General features: G+C 35.8%; 2 long non-coding RNA genes across 6 annotated transcripts; one reads left to right on the top strand and one right to left on the bottom strand.

Annotated features, from left to right (window-relative positions):
• Nucleotides 1-311: 311 nt before the first annotated feature.
• Nucleotides 312-4,387, bottom strand: LOC136850387 (uncharacterized). Of its 4 annotated transcripts, none has more exons than XR_010856612.1 (5): nucleotides 4,206-4,387; nucleotides 3,841-3,968; nucleotides 3,613-3,716; nucleotides 3,259-3,380; nucleotides 312-1,093 (listed from the first exon to the last, which is right to left on the bottom strand). It is a non-coding gene; the product is annotated as an uncharacterized lncRNA (long non-coding RNA). The 4 variants fall into 4 exon arrangements; XR_010856613.1 differs by having other exon boundaries at nucleotides 3,873-3,968; nucleotides 4,206-4,386; XR_010856614.1 differs by having other exon boundaries at nucleotides 3,902-3,968; nucleotides 4,206-4,386.
• A 3,758-nt stretch (nucleotides 4,388-8,145) lies between these two features.
• On the top strand, nucleotides 8,146-12,066 carry LOC136850721 (uncharacterized). 2 transcript variants are annotated; one of them, XR_010856710.1, is made up of 4 exons: nucleotides 8,146-8,336; nucleotides 8,921-9,021; nucleotides 9,156-9,296; nucleotides 11,357-12,066. It is a non-coding gene; the product is annotated as an uncharacterized lncRNA (long non-coding RNA). The 2 variants fall into 2 exon arrangements; XR_010856709.1 differs by having other exon boundaries at nucleotides 8,146-8,367.
• Nucleotides 12,067-12,346: the final 280 nt, after the last annotated feature.

The following is a 12,346-nucleotide window of genomic DNA, read 5'->3' as shown; positions in this document are numbered from 1 at the left end:
ACAGTTTCAAGAGAAAATATGCACATTGGTTTCAGCACGATTCTCTAAATACTACTGATGTGAAGCAGCTTAGGCTCTATATCCAATGTTCAAAACCTTTGGGTTTTCAGTCGGGAAAGAATGAGGTTCAAACTCTAAGATTCAGATGAGCATTATCTGCACGATGGAGTCGTTAGGAACGATTGGCAGCACAATATTGGTAATAAACTTCTCCCGTAAAATATAAAATCCCATTTATAATTCCTACCCCATCTGGCCTCAAACCTTCAATGCTTCTTGCAAGACTAGGAGGCATGGAATAAACTTAAGGTGAATTTACATAATTTACATAAAAAAATTACAATTCCGAGTTAATATAGTTACAAAATCATCACTCATGAGAAGGGAAAACCTTAATTTTGTGAAATTGACTGATTAACCTAGCGACTCCGAGAAAGGATTAAACCAAAATAAAGCTGCGGCGGTTCTGCAAACTGATTAAGGTTTTTTATATTTACTTTTGACATGTATTTTTCTTACTACTCTAAAGATAATTTTGTTCAGTCCTTTAGCAATACATATCTGATTTTAATTATCACAAACTTATTTTTGTCTGCCGGTTAGGATTGTCATCCAAAGGTGATTGTTCTTATTATAGACTGTACTCGCATCCCGGGTTTAATGTTGAAGAGGGCCAGAGTTGGAGACAAAGGTATTTTAGCTTTTATTTTATTTACAACATGCACACAAGTAAACATACAACATGAATTGCTAAACGCTCAAGTAAACAGTAGTTTAGGGGTGACCAAATGCACTCACGAATCATATACGAGATGAGTGGTCGATTTAAAAAAAAAAAACTATTGAGGAATGAATATGATGAAGATTAACTAGGCGACACAGGCACCGATGTACTTTAGCTACATAAATTTAGTGACAACCTGAAGGGTCCCCTACAACCATACACGTGGAATGACTGCTCGCGTAATCAAGTAAACAAGGCAGTTATCTGGGGGATTGGCATTCTAAAATCTCCAAGTAGTCCTCGTCGAGATATTCCTCCACACGCTTTTATGCTGACTTCAATGGCGTCCAGACCTTTGGGTTCTTATTCCTAACCAAACAAGAAAATAAAATTGTAATATGTTACTGTTTTTACAACTTTAATGTTCAGTAAAGGAAACAATAGTGCAATGTTCAAGCAACAGAACTGGCGACAACAATTCTTTAAAACAGTTACTCACAGTCCTTCCTAATGACCTATAACTAATTTTAAAATCTAAGCTCGTATTCTTCATAGCCCCAAACACACCTATCAGTAAGTTGTACTTTATTCTTCCCAATAACTTAGAACAAGCGACGAGCTGTCAAGTTATGTACTTAAATCCTTCCACTAATATTAATTTCCTCACCTTATGGCTCCTTCCTACAATTTGGTTTTATTTATCAGTGGTCGCTACCCAAAATCTTATTTCACTTTAACACTAATATCTTATAGGAAAATAAATCCATTGTAATTCCAAAATAAGCATTACTTGTAATTCCAAAATAAGCATTACTAAGCATTAGTAAAACAGTAACTTCCAGGACCAGTCATTTTCAGAATACCTTCACAATTCTAACTTCACATATGGTATAAAATGTCATAGTTAAGTAATCAGAAGTGGCAGAAAAAAATTTTAAAGTTAAATCGCCACGGCTATCGAACCTGTGCTATTCATTAAGTGGCCAGGAATAATGAAAAACGAATAATGAAAAAATAATTCAGATCAAGTTGCCAAGGCTACTGAACTAATTTTAGTGCTCAAGTGACCAGTGACACCAAGGTTATCTAACTGTTACTAACACTCAAGCAACCAGGATGATCACAGTTACAAAACCGACGCCAACTCTAGTGCTGACCAAGGCTACCAAACCAAACCATTGCCAAGGCTACCAAACCAAACCATTGCCAAGCCTACCAAACCAAACCATTGCCAAGCCTACCAAACCAAACCATTGCCAAGCCTACCAAACCAAACCATTGCCAAGGCTACCAAACCAAACCATTGCCAACACTAAGTGACCATGGTCAGAAACACATTGCTAAAGAAACTAGCACAAACGTTCAGGTGGCCAGGGGTGGCCAGCGATGTTGAATCAATGGTACCAGTCAAGTGGCCGTGAAAGTAACAAATTATGCCATTAACTCAGGTGAGCAAAGCTACCAAACTAGCGGCAATGTACTAGTGGCTACATTTAGCAAAAAAAAAAAAAAAACCACATCAAATCAGGTGGCCATGGTTACCGAGTAAGCAAAACTACTAAACTAACGGCAATGTTCTAGTGGCTATATGTAATCAAAAAACCACATCAAATCAGGTGGCCACGGCCACCGAACCTATGCTAACAGGTTGAGCGGCCAGTAAACAAAGAGGCCAGTTACACAAATTGGTGGCAGAAGACAATTGACCAGAACACAAGTCTTAGACATAACTGGCATAAAATATAAAATATAGGTTCGTTCAATGTAGAATCACCATTGTTAAAACATACGCTTGCTCACTGTAAGAACACAAAAGTTAGATAATGGTGTGTTCGTTGTTTTATTGGAATAAGTTTCAGTAGGTTGGTTAAGTTTTAATGATGACAAAGGCTACGTTAATTAAAACTCTTAAATTAACAAAATTGAAGTCACAAAAAAAAGAGCGCCATACTAATGTTAAATGTGAAAACATGCTGCAGTAAATTACTTTAATTAGCTTATACTCAAAATTTTAAAAGTTAAAAGACCTATCAAGAAATTGGTCACAAATTTAAATTTAAGGAATTACCTAATGTAATAGTTAAATTTTTACTTTAAATCTAATGCTACTGAAAGGTTTTTGCTAATGTATATTTCCACTAATTGATTTTAACATTCAAAATGAGACCATAATGTTACGTTAAATAGCATAAACAAAATACCAAAACTCTCTTATAACTAAAATGTACTTTAACTTTAAAACTTAGTTACGTTAATTTTCAACAACTTTAAGTATCAAGGCACTATATTCTCAAAAAATTTTAATGAAATTTCACCTGAAAGAAAATTCGGATTAGTTCGAAACCTCTCATGAACCTGCCCATCGGCTCGTAGGCCTACGGAACAGGATATGAGAGGCCCTCCACCCCTGCAGGGGCACCGCCCCTGAGGGTGGAGGTAAAAAAAAAAATATATATTCAGCCAAGACAGTTTGTGAAAAAAATCTGTTCAGAACTTGGGGAAAAACCTAGGTTCAGATAAAAACTTCATCTCACCTTATTGTTAACCCAATCTTGAGAATTTCTCTTCCAAATTCCAACCGTACATTTGCTTTGCACAAGAGCATTTTTAAGGAAGCTGTCATGATTTCAGATGCATGTCAAGGGTCACGAGCCACCTGTGGAGATTTGAATATTCATAATGTACTCAAAATGAAGTCGCATGCTGAATGAATTGATTATCATGATTTAAAAATCAGAGTTTAATGAAATGCATTTAGGCAATAGCAATATATAAAATTACAACTTTCAAAGGAAAGACTGCATTATGTTGTACAGGACTGTCATATTTAATGTTACCATAGAACGTAATACTGATACTAGGTACTAACGTCAACACTAAATACTAACCTTTACATAACTGAAGTCTACAGTTGGAAAGCCAATGTAACAACAACTCGCTGAAGTTTGCAACCTTGCGTTACGTAAAAGTTCTGTTCAGCACCCAACAAAATCTGGAAAAAGTTAATTTAAGATATACGGTACAAATTTCGGATCGCCTACGTATTTACTTTAGATAATATCTTGAGAATTATGTTAATAAATAAACCCCTTTGACAAAAAATGTATTCGCAATACCTCACGAACAACAGCTAACATTACCACACTACCATTCGCTACACTCCTTCGAAGACCTTACATTACGAAATGCAGAAGATGAAGCAGGAACAATATTTACTATGCAGTGTTCCAGCAAATCTGACAAACTGGAAAGTATTAAAAACAAGCATGAAACTTCAATCTAAAATTTTCTCCCAAAACATCTTACAGAAGTACTTCACTCGTTCTAGAAATGTTATAAAATGAAAACTTCAACACAGTCTCTTCGTAACATTCAAACAGCTGACCAAAATAAATAACCAAGTTAACTGGAAAAAATATTTCTTAAAATGGAAAAGGTTATTGAAACTTTATGTCTGGTCAGTTAGCTAAAGCGTCCTTACCGTCACGTAGACGTGGATATCTCTGTATCACTTAATACACCGGCCGTATACCGACCACTCTTGTTATTTAACGCAACTCGATATCCCAAATATGTACAATTTCAGTACACGCAAACTCACTACCACAACACGTAAAGACCAAGATGATAACTAAGGGACTTTGAAATATTATGATGACACTTAAACCACATTTTCGTTGAAGTCACCATCAAGGATGATAGAGCCAGCTTTTGGTAGCTGTGGACCCTAAACACCAGAGAAAAATAATTTTTTGTTTTTTGTTTTTTTATTGACTGGAACTTACATAAAGACGTTAATTATTTGTGATTGATTTTCCTTTCATTTGCTAAAATTCGGTTCGCAAATTTCATGACAAAAAATTACTTGTTATGCGCTTTGAATAATGAATGATTAAATATTTCAATTAATAAATGAAATAAGATGACACGGGAAACCTGAGGTAATAAATTTTGAGAATATTGCAAGTGTGGTATTCGTAAGATAGGAAATAAGAGAAAGTTGAATTGAAGAAAATGTTAGATGTTTAGACAACATAAACTGCTTTGAAGAGGTATGATCAATTGTCGAGACTAGAAAATTATATTACTGAGAAAATGTTTTATATGTATGTATGTATATACTGTATATATATATATATATATATATATGTATATATATATATATATATATATATATATATATATATATATATATATATATATATATAATAAGACCTCAAAAATCACTTACCGTAGCTAAAAATTATTTGGGCGAGATATATCAAATATGAATCATGATGCTAAAATATCTTTATGTCACCCCATTAAAAAAAACAATCTACTGCTGAACAGATTTCCATTAATTCTGAAGGAATACGATTATTCCATCGTCAAATACGCAGCAAAATGACGTACCCACCATCAGTATCTTATCAAAGCAGAGCATTTTTACTAAAAAAAAGACAAGATAAAAATGAGGCTAACTTATTTGAGGTCGTACGTTGCATCTCATGATATACTAAAATTGCTTGTTGTAGTTTCCGTGGAGAAATGTTCCGAGAACAGAGGAGAGTTACGCGGGCATCGTGTAAATAAATACCAGGAGGACTCCGGAAAGTGCTAAAGAAAAAGTGATGGTGTACTCGGAGCTCTTTTGAATAAAGCAATATCACGGGAAAGTTATTATTACCGAAGGCTTGACACACACACACACAGAGAGAGAGAGAGAGAGAGAGAGAGAGAGAGAGAGAGAGAGAGAGAGAGAGGATTGCAATTGGACTTCTGCGAGGACCACTTCCATAAGAGAGAGAGAGAGAGAGAGAGAGAGAGAGAGAGAGAGAGAGAGAGAGAGAGAGAGAGAGAGAGAGAGAAGGGGAGAGGGGACTGAAATGGGACCTCAGCAAAGACTACTTCCATAAAAGAGAGAGAGAGAGAGAGAGAGAGAGAGAGAGAGAGAGAGAGAGAGAGAGAGCAAGGGGGAGGGGACTGAAATGGGACCTTCCAAAGACTTCCAGAGAGAGAAGAGAGAGAGAGAGAGAGAGAGAGAGAGAGAGAAGGGGAGGGACTGAAATGGGACCTCTGCAAAGTACTTCCATAAGAGAGAGAGAGGAGGGAACTTTAATAGGAACTCTGTGCAGACTACTTCCATAACTGAGAGAGAGAGAGAGAGAGAGAGAGAGAGAGAGAGAGAGAGAGAGAGAGAGAGAGAGAGAGATGGGGGGGGAGGGTTTATGATGCGTATCTGATAAAATATTGCTTTTCCTCAGTGGGACTGAGGATTACATCGTCGATGATAATTTGGACAAATTACTGATTACATTCATCAGTATTTTATCTATTTCTTCCCCTTAATTTTTCACTGTCTTTCTCCTCCTTTTCATCTTTAGGTGCCACGCAAAAGGTCTGTACTAACCTCATGTGCTGCTATGGTCCAGAACTGCCTAAATCGTTCCTTTTCTCCGTACGGTATCGGACCCAGAAACTTTTGTTTAAAAGAAGAACCAGCTTTCACTGATAATCAAAATAGGAAAAATTTATAATCTTACAGTTACTAATAGTTTGAAATTATGATTGCTAGTAACCTGTTTTATTATTATTATTATTATTATTATTATTATTATTATTATTATTATTATTATTATTATTATTATTATTATTATGTGTCCGATTGCTATTTCGTCTTGTGTTTTTATTTTTCTATTCGTCTCAAAATTCATTTTTGCATAAATATTAGTACACTAATAATACAATTCACAGCTGTTTCAATTTCTGGACAGGGGATCCACTTTTCTATAATAAAGCTTTCTGCTTGTGTTAGTACCTGAATGATATCCAGTGACATTTCAGAAATGCCTCAGCTTTTGTCCATACAACAGATTAAACCATATCTGTTGCTGTATTTTACTTAATGAAATACAACTCAACCGCTGAAAGCCAAAATGGGAACAATATTTGATGTATTTGAGTATAAATTTGTTTTTAAGCGACATGTCTTGTTCATCAATTCTCAGACGGCAAAAAAGAAAAAAACATTAAAACCTTTCATGATTTTTTGAAACCAGCTAATCCTGATGAAATGCGTTCACTCTTTTATTCTGAATACATCAAATATTGTTCCCATTTTGGCTTTCAGCAGCTGAGTTGCATTTCATTAAATACAATACAGCAACAGATGTGGTTTAATCTGTTATATGGACAGACGATGAAGCATTTCTGAAATGTCACTGGATATCATTCAGGTACTAACATTAGCAGAAAACATTACTATAGAAAAGTGGATCTTCAGTCCAGAAACTGAAACAGCTATGAACTGTAGTGTTAGTGTCCTGTTATTTATGCAAAAATGAATTTTGAGAGGAATAGAAAAATACAAACCCAAGACGATATAGTAATCAGACAAATAATAATAATAATAATAATAATAATAATAATAATAATAATAATAATAATAATAATAATAATAATAATAATAATGATGATGAACTGGATATGTCACTTAAAAACAAATTTACACTCAAAAGTGACTACCGAATTCTAAACGAGTTGATTCAACTTTATCCTCAATCCTTTGCAATTTGTGCTAATTGTTGGTCCGATGCAGATGGAAGTAGTATCACTTACATAAGCAGTAACGTTTTTTTCTAAGGCCAAACACCATATCACTCGGATTTTATATAAATGATGGTGTACCGATGGTATGAACTGAATTGAATTGAATATGGAATTTAGGCGGAAGGGCAAGCACTGGGACCTATGCGGTCATTCAGCTCTGAAACGGAAATTGATAGTAAAAAGGTTTGAAAGGTGTAACAGGAGGAAAACCCCGCAGTTGCACTGTGAATCAATTGTTAGGAGAGGGTGGAAAGTAAGATGGAAGAAAAAGAATATGAGTGGAGGTATAGTAAAAGAAACGAAAGGGGTTGCAGCTAGGGGCCGATGTCACGCTGCAAAGAACCTTAAGTAATGCCTACAGTGCACCGCGCGAGGTGAACTGACGGCTCTGTCCCCCTAGGTTTTATGGTGCCAGCTGTGTCACTGAAGCTGCCTCATCCTACGAGACCTAAAAGGTCCTATGAAAATTACGCTTCAGCTGAATAAAACCAACTGAAGGTGACTGATAACCTATTTTTTTTTATTCATTCATATGTGTATTTAATCATTCGTTTTGGAAAAGTGAATAAAAGCAATTTTCTGTTTTGAAACGTACAAACCACTTTTAAGCAGGGGCGATGATTATTAGAATGCAAAATCAAAATTCACAGTGCTAAATCATTAAGATACTTTTGCTAAGTTTCATCTTAAACAAAAACAAAAGAAGTCTCTTTCTCTGGTGTTTATGGTCCACGTTGACAAACGGTTGGCTGCATCGTCCTTGATGGTGACGTCACCGAAAGCGAGGTTTAGTGCTTTCAGAATATTTCGTACTTCGTAAGTTAACAACCCGGCTGTTTGTGAACGTTGTTGGTGCTTTTGTGTGCGTTGAAACTCTTATTATTACGTACTTTGGAGATTTTTATTTTCATTTTTAGTTAAACGTTTTGTCTGTGGTCTTGGGAGAACGGTCTACTACGGTAAACAGTGATGTCAAGTGCGACGTGGAAAAGAACGCTTTTGCTGACTGACCAGACGCTAAGTTCGATTGTGTCTTCTGTTTTAAATCTTTGGTAGCTAGTACTTTTGATATCTTATTTTAATTTGTTTCAATTGTCTTGGTTATTTAATAATGCCATTTTAAATGTCCATTAGTAACTGTACTGGGATCTTAAGTTTATAGCACTTCATGAATGTTATTTTCGGAAGCGTAATCTAAATTAGTTGTCATTAGTTTTCCATTCGAGTTACCTAAAGTTTTCTTAAAACATTTTCTTTAAGAAATTGTTATAGCATTGCATAACCTTACGTAACTTAACCTTGTTTTGTAGTGAATGGTAGTTGATTTCAAACGTAAATACTTGTGTAAGTTTATGTACTCTTAAGTACACGTTACTAGATTTAACTGTATTTAAGTGTAAGTTTATGTACTCTTAAGTACACGTTACTAGATTTAACTATATTTATATAATTGTTGGACTGATTTTGTGAATACTTTCTTGGTCCAAAGTCTTGGATTCATACTATGAAAACTTTTACTAGATTTAACTAATATAATTGTCTGGTAATTTGTGAATACTTTCATGGTCCGAAGTCTTGGATTCATACTATGAAAACTTATTTCAGAAACTGGCGGGTACAAGCATTGTAATTTTTTTGGGGGGGCCGTAATACAGTGCTGTAAACTCCGAGGATTTGTCACTGGTGTAACTGAAGACTTCATTGAGGTTTGTATTCATTCTTCCATGTTTTAATTTTAAATTTTTTCTTTTTATTTTATTGCGCGTTGTCACTTAATCGTGGCAGCCAAATAATGCAGCAGTCATTTCTGAATACATAATGAATGTTCAAATCTCCCCAGATGGCTCATAAACTCTAACCTACATCCTGAAATGAAGACTTCCCACAATTTACTAATAATCTAAAGGAAGTTGGAATTAAACTTCATTCTCCAAGTTTGACAGGATCATCAGTCTTAGACATATTAACCTAATTACAGAAGGTGAGGTTTTTAAATTTTTTACTTTGAACCAAATTTATACTTCTCTGAACCTTTCCTCCACCCCTCAGGGGCGGTGCCCCTGCGGTGGTGGAGGGCCCTCTCGTGTTCTGTTCCGTAAGCATTGTGGCTTACGGTCAGGGCATTGGGAGGGCAGGTTCATGAGAAGTTTGACTACTAATCCAAATTTTATTTCAGGTGACAAGTCTTAATTTGTTTTAAGTAAACGTCCCGTAACTAATCGTTAACTTCAAGTTTAGTTAGTTTAGTTAATTATGTATAGTACTCTGGAGTTTTATGTATAGCATTTTGATACTTTATGCACTTGAACGTAACATTCAGGTCCTATTTTAAACTGTAAAGTAAATGAGTTCAAATGTTAGAATTTTTAAAGATTTGACCTGTAAGTAAATATTAGTTTGGCTTTTAGTTTTTAAATTAAACTATTGCATGTAATAACTCCTTAGTTATAAATGTGTAAAATTTCTTGATAGTGGACTTTTAACTTTTTTAAAAGGGTATAAAAAAATTAATGTATGAAAAAATTAATGTTAATTCCCCGTGTTTGTTTTCACGAAGATTCTATGATAATTTTCTTAGGTGAGATTTAAATTTAAAGAATTAACGTAAAGTATAATTCGAATTAATGTAACCATTATCAATTACAATTTTCTTATTAAACTTTTTTCCATAAATATAACTATACTTTCTCTAGCTTTGGTATTCAAACAGTGAGCAAACCTATGCTTAACAATGGTACTAACACAAAGAACGAACTTAGTGATATATAGTTATTTGGTTTTATGCCAGTTATGTCTAAGCAATTGTGCAGGCTTGGCAGCTATGGTCAAATGACTTCTGCCCGGGTTTGTATAATGGCTATTTAGTGTTACACTGGCTACATGACTTCTTAGCATAAGTTAAGCAGCATTGGCAACTTTGACATTTTTTGGGGGGCATTGGCATTCGTCCTGTAGCCTTGTTTACCATTGGCCACTTGACGGTTTGCTTAAGTTTGTTAGCCTTGGTTACTCCTAGTCAGCCATGGCCACTTTGATTACAGGCTTAGGTTTGGTAGCCTTGGCCACTTGATTTAAAAGCTTTTATTTGCTAACCATAGCCACTTGAGCACTGGCACTGGTTCAGTAGCTTTGGTCATCCCCCACTACTTGTTGGCACAGGTTCTTTAGCCTTGGTCACCAATGGCCACTTGACCATTGGCACTGGTTCAGTAGCTTTGGTCACCCCTCACTACTTGTTGGCACAGGTTCTTTAGCCTTGGTCACCAATGGCCACTTGACCATTGGCACTGGTTCAGCAGCTTTGGTCACCCCTCACTACTTGTTGGCACAGGTTCTTTAGCCTTAGTCACCAATGGCCACTTGACCATTGGCACTGGTTCAGTAGCTTGGTAATCCCTAGGTTCCTTGAATTGATATACTTTGATAGCCTTGGCCACTTGATATGATGGCATTACAGTAATATTTTACTCCAAATGATTGACTTTTTACATATTTTGGTGACCTAGTAGCTTTACTCATCTTTTTGTAGCCCTTAATTTATCAAATCTTGTAAAGTTATTATTTTTGATCTATTCTGAAACATGGTGTTCATGGAAAGTTTCAATTTTTAGTTGTCATTACATAACTGAAGTGAGTACTATACAATAGTCTTTTCTGTTACTTGAGCCAGCCTGAAAGTTTTGGGGACAGTGATAAGTAAAGAACCACTGCTGTGTAGAAATAAATGGTTTGGAAGGACCAACAAAATCAGTGGAAACTATTATTTCATTTAGTGAGGAAATTAAATAGCTTAATTTCACTTTTGTATGCTATTACGGAATTGCTTAGGTAGAACTAAATGAGATTGGGCCAAGGGACTGAAAAAATGTTAGTTGGAGGACAGAAGAGAATTATGGAAGGTATTAAATGTTCGTAGGCTGTTGCCAGATTTTTCTTAAGTAATTGTTACTAGCCTCCTGTACTTAAAACATTGGAACTAGCTAGCTAAGTAACTCCTTTTGTCATTACCTTATTAACCCGTTTTTTCTCTTACCCAACAAGTTATGGGTTAGGTATGAGTACAGTGATCTTGTGACGCTATTGAGGTCAGCCCAGAAACATAAGGCATGTTTTAAACTGAGGATTAAGCTCCAGATTACCATGTCAGCCCAGGAACATACACAAGACTGAGGATTAAACTCCAAATTGCCATAGAGGTCAGCCCACAAACATAAGGCATGTATTAGACTGACGCTTAAGCTCCAGATTACTATGAGGTCAGCCCAGGAACATAAGGCGTGTTTCAGAAAGAGGATTAAAATCCAGACTGCCATCAGCCCAGGAACATGAGAAGGAGTGTTTTAGAGGATTTAGATCCAGATTGCCATGAGGTCAGTCCAGGAACAAGAGAAGGCGTGTTTTAGACTGAGGATTAAGCCCCAAAATTGCCGTAGAGGTCAGCACAAAAACATGAAGGTATTTTTAAGACTGAGGATTAAACTCCAAATTACCATTAAGAGCGAAATTTCTCGGACGCAGAGTTGTCATTCCAGCTTCGTTTCGTTGGTTATTTGGGGACTTCCAGGTTGTTAATGAAAAAAGGACGCTTCAGTACAGATTAAATCTATACATGACAGGTTCTACACAAGTTTGCTTCAGTTTTAATGCAGTCCTCCTGTAAGTGCACCTGGTCATAAATATTAAACTGTCCTCTTGTGTACTGTTTAGAAGTGGTTACTTGTAGACATTGTGATTAAATTAACATTAGGATACTTTTGTCTCCTTCAGCGTTGACCCATTTTAGCATTAAACAGAAGATTCGAGATTGCTTTTTAAGAGCTATCATCCATGTACATTAAGTGCTCTTAATAGTTCAAGTGAATGAAAAAACTGGGTTATTTGGGTGTTAGTTTCACGGGTGTATTAGTCATCGCTGTGGGGATGGGGGGCGGTGGTGTTGTAAATTATACGGAGGGGAGGCTATTTCCATGGATTGAGCAATATCATCTTGGAGCGAAAGTTCCCTCGATGAAATAAGGATAGGGTTATTTT

The sequence above is a fragment of the Macrobrachium rosenbergii genome, chromosome 22 (assembly GCF_040412425.1).
Source record: "Macrobrachium rosenbergii isolate ZJJX-2024 chromosome 22, ASM4041242v1, whole genome shotgun sequence".
NCBI classification, from domain to species: domain Eukaryota; kingdom Metazoa; phylum Arthropoda; class Malacostraca; order Decapoda; family Palaemonidae; genus Macrobrachium; species Macrobrachium rosenbergii.
Note: the sequence above shows the minus strand (reverse complement) of the source record. Positions and strands in the feature narration are given on the sequence as shown.